At 39.7% G+C, this 14,934-nt stretch overlaps 1 protein-coding gene across 1 annotated transcript in view; it reads left to right on the forward strand.

Moving 5' to 3' along the window:
* The first annotated feature begins 955 nt into the window (after positions 1 to 955).
* FER (FER tyrosine kinase) overlaps positions 956 to 14,934 on the forward strand; it is a 174,134-nt gene continuing 160,155 nt past the window's right edge. The window contains exons 1-2 of the mRNA XM_074165781.1: positions 956 to 1,009; positions 13,445 to 13,552. The gene's annotated coding sequence lies outside the window, so the exon portion shown is untranslated. The remainder of the gene's footprint in view (positions 1,010 to 13,444; positions 13,553 to 14,934) is intronic.

Below are 14,934 nucleotides of genomic sequence, written 5' to 3' on the forward strand. Positions count from 1 at the left end.
GGCTTAAGAAACTGTGGATTGGAATATGATTGCGCACATCCTGTTTTTTAGACTCCTTCCTAAATACCAGCGACTGGCAACCCCTTGAGAAAGGATATTTGTCTGTAACTCTAATTTAACCTGCTATGGAGTTCTTATGTTCTTCTGCATGCATGAAATGCATCGTGGTATCAGACTTTGTTATTGCTACTTAATTAAAATGAATTTTTCATTTGTTTTAGACACAATCTGTTGCAAAAGCAATATATAACACTTTAATACCCATGGAATTTCCCTAAACCTGTGAAGTTAGTGTCACAATAATAGCTTTCCCCCCCTTTTTTCTTGTTTTCTCTCTTTTTCTGATGTTCCTTTTTATTTTCTTTTTCTTCTTTTGTGCTGCTTGTTGCCTCTTCCTGACGCTGAGTTGGCGAGCTAACAAAACACCAGACTCCTTGTCTATCTCTCCATAAACTGTGATGCCCGGGACTTATTTTCTAGGGATTTGCTATGTTTTAGTCCTTTGCGTTTCTTTGATCAAGTAATAAACAGCACAGAAATTACACAAATACTTTTAAATCCGGTGTACGTTGTACCGTAGTGGTGTAATTACACAAACGTTCCTTATCCGATATTAAACCTTGAATCTACGCTTCTGTGCCCATTCTCCCTAAACCTAAGGCATTTCTGGGCGTGTCTTTTAAAACAGGACGTTGTGAGGAAAACCGTTGCTAGGAAACGGACGCACGGCGCGCCGGGGGCGGGGCGGGGCGGGGCAGCCCCGCCCTTCTCCCTGGAGCGCCACGGCTTCCATCCAATCGCGACCTCCTTCCTCGCCGAGGGGCGGCAGCTGTGACCCATCGTCGCTTGCTGACTGGCCGCCAGAGGCGGCGCGTCACTCGAAGAGGCAGGGAGCTCCCGGATTGGCTGGGCGGGGGAGGGGGGAGCCCGGCGCTGATTGGCCCGCGCTGGTCACGTGCCGCTGGTGGGGCCGTGACGCCCGCGGTGGCGGAGGGGCTCGGCTTGTCAGGTAGGAAGGTGTCGTGCGCGGCGCCGCCACCTCTGCTGGTGCCCGCGCCTCGGGAACGGCCCTGGGGCCGGGGGGCGGCCGCCCTCCACTCTCTTGCTATGTTCCGCCCGCCCACCCGCCCAGTGGGCAGCCGGTGCAGGGGGGCGGGTAGGCCCCGCGTCGGGATTTACCTGCGGCAGGGCGGGGCGGGGCGGGCACCGGCGGCGCTCGCGCTTTCCTCTGAGGGGGCGGCAGCGGTGGCGGCATCGGCATCCGGTCTCTTCCTGACGGGGAGACGTCAGGGGCGCCTCTCGGCCGGCGGCGGCTCCGCCCCGGCGGGGCAGGCAGGGCGGTGTGTGGGGATCCCCGCCCCCGGGGCTGCCGGCGGGCCGGGGGCGCGGGGCCCTGCGTGGGGCGCGGGCGTGGGGGCGGAGGGAGGAGAAGGACTGACTTGGGCCGGGGCCTGCGGCGCCGCTCTCCGCCGGTGCCCGGCGTGTCTGGTCCCTGCCGGTGCCCCGCTGCGCCACGGTGACTGCTGCGAATAACGGGAGGACGCGCCAGCCACCGCTTGAAACTTTGTGATGTGTGACACCCCCTGCCCTCCCCAATAAATACAGCCCCCGGGTTTTGGGGTCCCCCACCCCTGTGACAGTGCTACACAATTTAGCGGCATTCTTAATTTACACATTAGATTTAGAGCCTGCATAGACAGGGCCTTCTTAGTGCTACTGCCCCGGCTTTTTTTTCAATTGTGTTTTTATGCTTTGTGTGTTTGGTATCTGCGGAGATCCTAAGTGCTCGCAAATTTGGTATTTGAGAGCGAAATATATAGAAGGGCATTTTACATCCCTTTTCATGTTGGAGTATGTTTCTATTTTGTTGGAATTTACATGAGCATACACCCTTGGAAGTACACATCCTATGTGAACACCTAGGGTTTTGTTATACTTTTAAACAGGCCAACTCGCCTTCTGTTTGCAGGAAAGCAGCAGTTCTTTCCAAGTGGTTGACATAGCTTTTCCCCACTTTGTAAATAGACGTGCGCAAAGTGACTGATGCTCTGCTGTATTTTAATGCAGCTTCTTTTAACAAGTTGCAATGTAAGAAAAACCTGGGTGACATCTGAAACTTTTTGACCAAAAGAATTAACTGGGTATTATTTTCAGTTAATTGCACCTACAACGTAATATGCAATAAAGAGATGATTGATGCAGTTTACTACATGTATGTGCTAGTCTTTGGAAGATTCAAGGAGGTGGAATGTTCATGCTTCTAATCCACTCACAGTCAAAGCAAATTGCAAATGATGGACATATGATAGGTTGAGTTACAGTAATGGTTATTGTCGGTGATACAAATGTATGTTCTCTCCTTTTACAATTTCCTTTTTAATGTGTTGAAGCAAATTGTCAGTGGAACGTTAACCCCATAAGAGCTGATCTTGGAGATATCTCTTTGAAGAAGATCAAGTCTCGTATGTACAAGGTTACATTTTAACTGAGCAAAAGCTCTTTAACCATAACCAAGATCTTTTCCTCCTTTCCTACAACTGTAACTTCATGTCATAACTGAATCTTTCAAAGGAAGGTTCTTCTTCAGTTGGTATTTGGATTGCCAGTGAATAAAGTGGTGATGTGGAAGTCATTTGAGGAGACACTTGAAAGTAAAGACAGGCCGAAGAGAGGGCCGGAAGGATTTTGTAGTAGAGTGATACAAAGGGAATTAAGACAGGTCTTCATTAAGACAGTGGGAGACGTAACATGTGCTTCATTGGAATAAAGAGGTTTAACACGGGGAAGCAAGATTCAGCTACAGTGGGGTTGTGCAGCAGTTAGGTAACATAGGCTGTATTTCCATACTTAAAAATGTTCAGATTTTAGTTCTTCGTGCGATGGAGAGGAAAGGTGCTTTAGTGATATGAAGTAGGTTTATGCTAGACAGGAGTCTGGTGCGGGCGTCTGGTGGTCGTTTCATGTTGTCCACGTGGAGACCCCTTCTCTCTGCCCGGCTTCCCCCCTCTGCTTGCTGCCGCTTCTCGATCTTCTTGCATCTGGGAAGCAGCGGGGTGAGGGAAGGTATGTTGCCGTGTCAGCCTGAAGGCGGAGAGAGCTGGCGGCGAGCCCGGAGTTGCTCCATAGAAGGAGATGGGCTAGCAGCATGAGGTCATCACTTCACAGGGAGGAGTTTTTTGCAGTGTGTGGGAGGTGGGTCTAGGAAAAGGAAAGGGGATTCTTTTGCTTGGTGGGGAGGAGCAGCAGCAGCAAGAGAAGACAGGAAAGCCTAAGTTCATTCCAGCAGGAAGTAAACTGTATATATGCTCCTATCTTAAGATAAAAGTGTCCACTTAGTACTGTCTTAATTATAGTGTTGGTGTGTTTGCCTTACAAAAATCGATTTTGAAAACTTAGTGAAGTGGTTTATGGTCTTGGAATTGTTGTTGAATATTCACCATTTTATTAGGGAGTTAAAGGGTTTAAAATACTGCACATGTAAATACGCAGCAAGTTTCTGCTGTATAGCATTTGCATTAGGTAAATGTAGCATTTCTTTGGAAAACTTATTTTTGAAACTTTCTTTAGTAGTGAATTAGTGGAATTTGTGGCTTTGTTTCCAGGGTTTGAGAGAAGATACTTACCTCTCTTTTTAAGAGATACATGCGTGGTCACGTACAGTGCATAGGGAGTTTTGGAAATGGTTCTTAAAAAGCAGCAAGGGTGCTTCCAGAATGGACTTTTTTAGTGGTTGTGCTTTCTTTTCCTTTTTTCTTTTTTTTTTTTTTTTTTTTTTTTTTTTTCTTTTAGGACAGCTTCATGGGATGCAGGATATTGATTCGTGTCATCTTGTAGCATGAAATCATGTTTGAGAGCATGACTGTAATCTTTTCTCATTCCTCCTGCAAGTTTAAATGCACAGTTAGATTGGTTTTGAGTGGCACGAATCTGAAGTAATAGAGATTTTTTCCAGTCCTGTGTGTTTCTCTGATGATGATAAAAATAAATTCCCAATAAATTAAGACTTAATGCTGTTATTAATCTGAGTGTGTGAATTGTACTTCATAACATCATTCTACTTTGGATCTCAGATTGCCCTTTGCTCTGTAGTCACCAGCTTCCTTTGCATTGTTGCCTTTCTGCACTGGAGGGAAATTGCCAGATGGTTTAACCACATACAATTTCAAACTTTCTTTCCCACATCTGAGCTTCTTACTAACCAGCTCATGACACACAAATGAGTATCATAGCAGTGTGCAGAGGCAACTCTCCATACTCATAACTGTACTGTGGTTCAGTGACTGTTTTCTGGCCAGTTGTACAGGTTTGTCAGAATTCCTGATCTTTGAAATATATCAGTTGGCTTGTTAGAACACAGCTCTGGCTGCTTAGTCTCGTCTATGTTGTGAACTTGCACCTTGAGCAGGCACTCATGCCAAATCTTGCCCTTGTGTTGTTGATAGTATGAATGTGGAGTAACAACAGCAGTTGCGCACTGTGAGACGTTTCTGTGATGTAGCTCTCAATTAAGACGATCACGTGAAACTTCAAACTGGTAAGGGAGAAATAAAAACATCGCATGTGTACTCATAATCTGTCCTTTAGGTATCCTTTACAATATTGCTTGCGCAGTAGTAGTAAGTAAGACTGTAGTCCATTTGGAACCCTGTCTTATTAAGTGCTAGTAATGAAAATACTTAATGAATAGCTACTTAATAGTTTATCATGTATTAGGCATTTTTCTGTATGGTATTTAAATCTTGATCTGAAGACAGTCCTTTTGCAAGCCCTTTTGTAGTTGTCATGATTTGATCTTAGCCTCACAACCTTTTTTTCATATTATGGTTTAAGAAGTGATTTATTTTAACATGAGGAGCTGAGACATTTAGAAATTAAGCTTAAGCATCAAAATAAATCACCATAATTAAGACCTAATGAAAAATCAATTACCTTTTAAGTAGGGGTAACCTGTGAAAAGTTTGTGAATTGTTGTGTTTATGTAAGCACCCTTTGCCAGAAGCAGAGATAGAATCCAGAATAGTGTTAAAGTGCATTAATCTTGAGCCCTTTGTTCCCTGAAATTGCCTGTTTAGAAACTGGGAGACGTACAATTACAGCAGTGAGCATCATAGAGTTGGGAAGATGAGCCCCTCTGACAGAATGCTGAATCATCGCCAGAGCACTCCATCCTCTGTAATAAATGAGTCAGGCATTTATGTAGAAAAGCACTGTGGAAGTAATTACATGATCACATAATGCATATTCCAAAGAGGGTGGCATTGAGGTTTTCATCCTCAATTTGTGAATCTCTTGATTTCGGTACTTGATTTGGCAGCTTTGCTGCTTTTCTCCAGCTCTGTTTATGCCTAACTTTTTGCTTTAGAAAAATTACAAAGTCTTATTCCATACATTGACAGCATATTGTGACTTACATGGTTCATCGTCACTCAGTTTGCTATTTGAACTGAGAATGCGCCAATAAGAAGTTGTTTTTCTCAGTACAAAACAGACCAGAGTGGGAAAGGGCATAGATTTAATGGTTATTTAATAAAGGCAGGAATAATTTTATTGAATATTTGGTGCTTAATGCTTAGACAAATAGCATATTAATAATGGCTCAGCTGGTGGAGGCTGTTAGCTGCTGGGCTAGTAAATCACAAAATTCACCCTTGATGAACCTATAAACAAATAAGATTAGGGTCTTAGGATAAACTTTCTTAATCTTTGACTACCTAAAGCTTGTCGGATCTGCTATTAAATTGTATAAATTTTTTTGAAAACTACTTAGTGTACTGTCACTGTGTCTGTTAAAGTACAACTTTTGTGAATTATGCAAAAGCTTTCTTTAATGTTTTGGGTTTCTTTCAGATAGCATCTGACTTCCTAGTTGTGGCTTCTCCTTTGAAATGTTCATGAATGTAAAATAGTACCCCACAGTATTTGTATCCCATGTAAGTTCAGGAATTCCAGATAAGGGGTGCAGTCAAGTGAAGTGGATAAGTTTTTAAAAATGTGACAGCTTAAGCACTGTAAATAATGGTACTTTAAAACAATTGTGCTATCTCTTCAGCAACATGTTGTGAGAAATACTTTTGTAGCCAATTTAGCCAATTTTAAGGAAAGTCATACAACTTTGGAGCACTTTTTTACTTATTAAAAGATATAAAGCATGGAATCAGAAAACCACACACTTGCTTATTGTTAGTATATGTATAGTAAGTTGATGCTGTGAATGGTGTGTTTTCTCCCAAGGAGAATCTCTCTTCCATTATTTCCATAATCTGGTTGTTTACCAGTTCAGCGAATGTGATAACTGAAGTTCACTAGATAAAAGGAAATGCCCGATTTGCAAAACGCTAGAAAAATGTTTTGCCATAGAAAAATGCTAGCAGTTGATGTGTGCAGCTGAAAAAGCAGGATTAAAAAAATAAAATCTGTTGCAATAAGATCAGTTAGGCTGAATCTTATGTATGCAAATAAATTTCCATGTGAAGAGTCCAAGCGTTCGGTTTTTGCTCATATGCACTTCACTACCATTTTCTTGGAGACCTGGGACGTTGAACATCCACAACTTTTAACTGTTTGTTATAACGTCCATTAATTAAAGCTTGATCCATTTATTCATTTTCAAATTAGAATAATACCTTTCAGAAGGAGCATTCTTTATAACTGTGAAGGCTGATGATACCAAAACAAAACTGACTGGATCTGAAAAGATAGGGTAAATTTTTTCATGTATCTTGAAAAGTTAGCCCAGTTATACATTTGTAAAATGAATGTATTAAAATTTGTTATGCACTTCAGCTGTTTAAGAAAGTGCAAATGCATAGTTCAGTCATCTCTCTTTGTGGTGACTCTACCTTTATAGTGAGTAACTGTATCCCATTTAACAGAGAATTATCACATTGAGTATCTTTTAGGATATGGAGTGTGCAAAGGAAAAGTCATTCAACTCAGGAACAGCAAAGACAGACTCGAGATACCACCTTTTGCTGACCCACGTGATATGTTGTATTTCCTGAGGTGTAACAGCCTGGAATATCAGCTGTTGGGAGGGGACAGGACTCTTCCTCATGGGCCTGTATTCCTCCTGGACTGGTTTTCTCTACAGAATACTGTGTAACTGAACTACATAAAATGTAATTCAGTGTTGCCAAGGAGATAAGTGACCTCAAGAAGACTGAATGAGCAGTGTGTTAACTAAGTAGAGGGTTTAATGAACCAGAAGGATGTAATTAGTTTAATGAAGGAGGAAAGAAGAAGCAACACCCTGATTGCTCTTTGAATTTCTTTTCAAAGAGCGATAAATACTTGAAACTGGATTATGTTTCTCCTGAGGAGACCAGTATTGTCATATATTACGGACTAATGGCAGATTTTTAGTCTAATTGTTTTGGCTGCAGCAAGAAATTCTGCCATAGGAAGAAATTAGCCTCTAGACTTTTAAAAGTTTTTCACATCCTGTGGATTTCTGTTTTTCTGTGGCTATCTTTAAATCTCAAGAGGTAATAGAGTGCTTCGCGTTGAAATGTGCAATGGCAGCAGGTAGAAGAGTTTTAGGACCTGAGGTTGAGAGACCCTCAATACTGTGTCAGTATTCTTCCCTCTTCTGTCTTCTCTGAAGAGAGATTTCAGTAGGTGGCTTTGGAATTGAGAGTTTACACCTGGGTTTTTTTTTGTGTGTGTTTTCATTCTGACTTGCCATGTATTTATCTCAAGGCAGATGAGTATCAAGATATAGTATGTTACCTTCAGAGGTTTGTGTTTTTCTCCAAATAACTAAGACTGCTTCCTACCTTCAAACTGGAGAAGTCAGTATCTATTTACATGAAAGAAATCAGCAAAGATATAAGTTAACTGTGCATAGACTAACTCGTAGTCAACAAGGCTAGTACAGCTGCTTTTTAATTTCAGCATTGACTCTTGCTGCCACTTTTCCTAGTAGTTGTTTCCATCTTCTTTATTCATCTAAGACAAGAAATGTCTTGAAAATCCAACACTTTGGTTGTCTTTTGTTCCTCTTGTTTGTTCAGAAGTTTTTTTTAATACACTGTATAATATACACTTTAAAATGAATCTGTGTGACTGATGTGTGTGTTTAGTTGTTGGTTTTTTTTTTTCAATTTGTGGCAAACTTTCGGCCATTTTAGCATTGTATGTTTCTTTGTAGTTCTAGAACAGTCCTGTTCTTTAGCCTGTAGAACTTGTAATAGAGTTGGAGATACCAAAGCGCACTACCTGCTGCATGAGAATAATTTTTATTAGCCTCATTCTGCTCAATCCATTTTTTTGTTAAGATTTAGTGTGGAGCTGAACGTTGCAACACTGCAGAATTGAGAGTTCAGTGAAAATTCATTGGTCAGGTGCTCTCTGTTGAGACTGTGCTTTTCTTTGGCTTTCCTTGCTCCCTGGAACTTAATTTAAGGAAAGTTTAATTCCTGGGAAAATACAGGAAGGAAAGCTTTCTTTACTTTACTTGTAAGCATGTGAAAGGTAAGAAGAACTAGGTGCATTTACCCTTTGAAAGCAAGGTGTGGGTGTGTCTATTAACTTTGGATGCAGCACTGCTGTTTTCAGAGTTAATAAGAGCACAGGAGTGAGTCCTGAGGCATGGTGGCAGAGTGCGACTTGTGGCAGCCAGCCTAGCTCTGCTCTTCCTAACCTGTAGCTGCCTTTATCTTCTGGTCCTTTTCTGTCTTGTGAGATTCAGTCTCCAGCATCTGGCTTGCAATTTACCTGTGGCTGTGAGGTAGGAAGTTCTACAGGATGGAAGCAAAACTGCTTGAGTATCTGTGCCTAAAGAGCACTTGCTGCATGGTTCACTACCAAGTGGCAGCGCTTCCTATTGTACATCTTTCCCAGGAGACCTGAGATGATAAAATAAAGGGCATGCTGAGTTTTCAGGCCATGGGGAGCAAAGAACAACTGCAGGTGTGGTCAAGAATGAAATTACCATCTTAGCAAATGGGAGATGGTCACGTGGAGCAAAGCAGGGTGTCAAGTGAGTACAAAAGCAACATACTGTCTGTAGACCGGACTGCATAGGTACATGAAAGGGGAAGGAACAGGGTAAGGTGCTGTTCCGTGGACAAGGAACTGGAACTTTTGGATCACAAACTAAGGACAGTATCATGCTGTTAGGAAGAGGTTAAAGCATTTGGACAGGAGCTCAAAAGTAATTTAAAGTAATCTCTCTGCTCTTCTCAGAGTTGGTGGATCCTACAATACCCCACTGTTCCGATTCTGAACTCTAAATGAGATAGAGACCAATTGGAGAGTGTTCAGAAGACAACAGTGCTCTAGAAAATGATTTAAAATGACAGATTGAAAGAATTAGAATTGCTTAGTGAAAAAATAGGATATTCCAATTGCAAAAAAGTGGCTAATCTCTTCTCTCTCATTCATGGGGTTGGGAAGGTGAGATTTGGTCATTGAGAAGCTTTTTCCTTGTGCTAAGGGCAGGGCAATACTAAATCAGGGCCTGAGAAGACTGAGTCTTGAAAAAAATCTTTATGCCGTAGCTAAGTACCTATGGTTGTTTGGTGAAAGGGGAAAGAATTAGATGATGTCTTTAGTTTATAAGCCTTATACCTACATGATTGTTAGTGACTTACTTCCATCACGTCTATTGCTACCATTTTCACATGTGAAAAGAATTCCAACAGGTAAATGAAAACATTGTATATCCAAAAAAGGAAGTAGATCTTGCTATTCTAGGCAGCGGGTTTGAGAGTTGTTTTATGGGCTTTTGTCTGGTTTATTTTTTCGGTTTGTTTTTTTTTTTTTTGATACTACTGACAATTGTAAATCCTATTCTTTGATGGAACTGCTTCTTATTTGCATGTGTTTTTAATAAGATCACAGCTGCAAGAGCTGCTAGGGAAAACTGTGGTCTTCATACAGCTGCAGGGGTAAGGGAGTGAGATTGCACTGTGTGAGGATGTTTGTATGCGATCAAGTGAAGTCCGTCTAGCTTAGTACTTGTTACTGTCAGATAAGAAGGGGCTTTTGGCGCAAATGTAGAATTATAGTTCCTGTCCTGCTTTTGCAGCTTAGAGATGGAAGTTCTTGAGATGGAAGTTCTGCTGTTCAACAGATCTGTTTTTTTCATGAATTTTTATAATAATTTTTGAACCTGTTTGCTTCTCGGTCTCAAAAATGTCTTTAGGCATTGAATTCTCTCATTTAATTATTTACTAGGCAAAGAAGTACTTAAGAGCAACTTTGTAAAATTTCATTTGATGTTCCCATGTTCTTTTAGCAGGCATCTGACATACCATGTCACTTTGTACTATCATGATTATTTTTTTGTGTACTTTGATCTGACACCCCATCATACTGTTTTGTGAGCTAAAAAAATCCCTTACTTTCTTTGTGCAGAAGCTGCTCCATACTCTGACCAATATTACCTCTACTTTTTTGATGCTTTATAATGAGATAAAATAATTTGAAGGTATAAGAACAGCACAAATGTATTAGCAGCATAAGAATATGTTATGTTCTCTCTTCCCTTCATTAAAAATAATCTGATACTCTGAATGGTTCCTAACTTGACCACTTCAAAGCACTAAACAAGTGGTTTTGAAGATGTATGTTCAGAAACTGCCAGACATTTTTATGGTAGTGGCATTAAATAACCTAGAGTTCTCTTTCCCAGTGTTACATTGCATTTATTGACATTTGACTTCATCTGTTGTTTTACATGATTGTTGCTCAGTATTCTGGGGTTCTTCTGCAAATTCTTCAATGATGTGTCAGTTTGGATTGTTCATAATAATTTTGTATAATTTGCGAACTTAAGCACAGGTGATATGTGAAATGACAGATATGCAGGTGACCATGATGAGCAGCAGCCCAAGTCCTGGCACAGATTCTGGTGAGGCTTCTGACCCTCTTGCCTGTGAATCTTTGTCTCTTAAGTCTTACCCTGCAAGATCTTCACTTCTGTAACAGCTTCCAGCGAGAGACATCAGCAGAAGCTTTTTATAAGTCTTTTGTTCACTACCACATCCAACACCTTTATCCACGGGATCCTGGATTCCTTCAAAGAACTCTTCAAGTTGCAAATGATGACGTTTCTTTACAAAAGCTGTATTGTTTTTTTCCTCCCTATTATGCCAGTCTACAAATTAGTCAGTATGGTTTTAATCATCTTGCCATGGTGTGGAAGTCAGATTGTCTTTGTTGTGCCTGTCCTGATTGCCTTGTCAAGCTCTGAAAAAAAAATGATATATTTTTCCACTCTCCGTTCCTCTTTACTTAGGCCACCGTAAAGCTAATTTTTTCCAGAATTAATAGTTTGGCAATTTCATATTTGATGCTTTAGCAGTTCAGTGAAGAGTATCTGGCTCTGGTGTATTCTTAGTATTTGGTATTTTTAAATGTTCCTCTGATGCTTCATTTTGAGAGAAGGCCTTATGTGTCCCCAGTCTACAGAGGATCTGGTCTGAGATTGGCTTTGACTGTCTCAGCACTAATTTCAGAAAACAATAGATTATCTAGGTTTTCTACTTTATCCTTATTGTCTTTTAATTCTTTCTTTTATATCTTAATTTTCTAGTGGTTTATTGCAGTGAGGTAGCAATCTGTCTCTAGCTATCAGATTCTACTCTGAGCTCAGAAATTTGGTAACCTTTTACTGGTCTCTTACAGATGGCTGTGCAGTTCACTGGCAAGTTTTTATAATACTTCCGTGTACTAGCTAGTATACACCTATCAATTAGAGCAGTATTGGACTTGTTTTACCGGTTTTAAATTCTACAAATGACCTGTATGCAGATGAAAATATGCACATAGAAAAAAGGCAGTAGCAATTGGAAGAAAAGTTGTTTGCATTTTATTTTTATATTGACAAACAAAATTCTCCATTCTAACAAGTGTGATAGAGCAGTTCTTTAAAAAAAAAATATGTGGTTTTTGTCTGCATGCAGAGAGCAGAAGTTATCTTATGTGTGTTTAAGTGGCTTCAATCTGTTGTTTCATTTAATAAGTGGAATTTTTGTGTGCAGTTCTTCAACATCTGCTTGAAATCTGAATGTGCCCAGGTGCTGGTGGTAGCATGTGTTTTACTTTCATGAGTCCCATTTGAACCAGGAAAGGGAGTAAAAGTAGTGTTCCTGCCCAGTGATATTCTGGTGTTTCCAACAGGTTTATATTTGTGATGGGAGGATTGGAGCCAAATTTACTATAATATTCTGCTCTTGCTTGTAATTTGTTGCTGGTGAAGACTTTCGTTTGGACTTTGCAACTTTGCAACAAGTATTTTTGTATCTGTTGTTAAAAATGTGGTGAACTTTGTAATGCTTCTAGCATGCAGCTTTTTTTTTTTCTCCTTTCTTATCTGCTTGCATAGCTGCTGTTTCTTTGTAGTGTCTGAATGTAAGCATCATTTACAGTCTTTTCTATTTTTGGTCATGGAGAATGGAAGTTTTGTATTTATATTAGACAGCGCTTTGTTTCTAGAATGTCACTAAGTAACCAGAAAGGAATACTAAATAATATCTACTTGAATGTGAACTAAAACTATCCCTTTGTAAGATTATATAAATGTTTCCATGATTAGTGCTTTGTTTTGAATAATAGAGATCTGCAAAGTAGTTCTCTTTTTTTTACCCTTGCACACTGTCTCTGTCTTTCAGTTTTGCTTAATGTGTCTTTTCTCACAAGGGCATTGCTAAACCAATATTAAAGTTAAATCTTTAGATGAGACATTCTGGAATAAGATTGAGAATGAACACTTAACATTGGTCCAGATGTAGCTTATAGAGCATACCATGCACATGGAAGCTATATGCAAAGTCTGTTTCTAATAATTTTTTATATTTTATGTACTTTTTTCTTAATATAAAACTTCAAAGATCTACCCTTCTGCTGCAGTTTGCTTCACCTAGATTGCAGTCCAGAGTTACAGCTTGAAATTTTAGTGCTGCAGTCATCTTAACTTTCTGACCTCTTACTATTCTAGATATTGGAGTAATTAGTGCCATACAAGAAATTTCTGTGTCTTGATTGGTCGCTTCTTCATGCTGCCACTTCTTTTCTTACAGTCTAGTGAAAATACCTCTACTAAGTTTGTCTTTCATATAATGAATTTTGGTCTTCCATGCCTTCATTTTCCTTATTAGTGAGCTTCCTTTTTTGTTTTATCAAGGACAAAGTTCAGAAATAAATTAAATGGTCTTATTTTCTGGCTTCAATACGCTGTGTCAAAAGAAATTCTAAGAACTTAAAAAAAATATCTTCAGCTACTTGTGTAGAGGCAAAATCATTTCTTCCCTCAAAACTGTGTGTATGAAATGATAGCATACTACTACTTGCAGTTGTTTGAGAAGTCTGCTGTTTCGGTTTTCTTGAACTCTCTTCTGGTAATAATCTGAAAATGCAAAGCCATTTACCGAAGTTTGTTTTGCAATATATTTTAAAATGCTGAAATAATGATAAAGTTTCATCTGTTTTTCTTTCACAGACTTCCCAGAAAATAAAAGTATATTTCAGAAAGTGAAAATCAGGAGAAGTAGCTGCTGACATAAAGAAAAGTGTACTAAGGATCATTTCTTGAGGAAGATTTTTTAAGGTGCGTGAGCTATATTTTGCAGAAGAGCCTTCCTGAAAATAAGGTGCCTGTTTTGCCTTGAGTGGCCTGGTATTTCAGATCAGATTTGAAATGATCAGGGTAGCTTTAGATTACCATTTTGGATGTTTATTGATGGCAATAACTCTATGGAAGTGTTAATTCACTGAGTTCATGTTCCATACATTTCACATCAAATGCATATATAGATAATATTCTGAGTATGTTGTTAGTGTAAACAAATGGTAGATAAAGCATGTGTTTTATATTTCATGGTCTTGCACATTCCAGGAGTAGTTCCTACACTAACAGAAATGTCAATTGTTTAACAGTCTAATTTTTATTGAAGGTGTGGATGGAGGGATAAGAATTATTTATTTCATTGTTTTAGTGGAAAATAACTACTGTAAGCCTTACATTCTGAAGTTGACATGAACTGTCTAATTAATTGATCACCTGTTATAAAATTGCTTTTATATCAGTACAGACGCCTTGAGTTTGAGGATTTGTCTCTTGAATCCAAGACCTCTTCCTTTTCTGATTTTGCAGTATCTGTAGTGTTTCTAGAAAAGGTCGGCAAAATATAAGCCTTGCTAAGATATTTGGAGCCCATGTAGGCTTAGGAGCAAAGGAGTTGACAGCAGATCAACAGTGAGTGTGATACTCTCTGCATACCATACTCATTCCAAATTCCTTCTTCTGGAGGGGCCAGATGTGTTCTGTTCTTTCCTGTTCCGAATTTAACTGGGGACCAGGTGAGCTTCTGGTTTGTGGTTTGTCAGTTGTCTACCTTGTCATTTATTTTATGAAACCAAAGTTCCAACTGATGCATATAGATCCATCATTATTTTAAGATTAGCAGTCACAGTCTTGGATATATTTCATGACAATATATAACAGAAGACACCAGTTCTTATAAGGGTAGGAGAGCATCCTGGGAAAGTATTGCTATATATGTGCTCTATTCTGCCCTGCTGGTTTGATTTCAGTCATTGTCAGTCACAGAGGACCTTTGGTCTGACACGGTATGGCCACTGTCGTATGCCAGGGACAGATTACAATATTTAAATTAAATGTAGGTTGGCTATGAAAACTAACTTTCTTCAGAGCTGTTGCTGGAGCCCAGGATGCAAATGCCGGAATATTGGCTTTATTTGCTGAGGGAAGTGTTACAGTATTGAAAGATTATGTGACTGTCATTGAAGTTTCTCTCTGTCATGCTAACAAAACTTAACATTGCTTTATTTGGTATCTGACTGCACCGCTGTGGTGGTGGTGGTTGAGACAAGTCATAAACTGTCTTCAGTAACTATGCTTAAATTTAGAGCTGTTCAAGATCTGGTTGCTCATTCACAGTAAATTATTAAACGTACATTGAATGTTTA

Source organism: Numenius arquata, chromosome Z, assembly GCF_964106895.1.
Source record: "Numenius arquata chromosome Z, bNumArq3.hap1.1, whole genome shotgun sequence".
In the NCBI taxonomy this organism is placed as follows: domain Eukaryota; kingdom Metazoa; phylum Chordata; class Aves; order Charadriiformes; family Scolopacidae; genus Numenius; species Numenius arquata.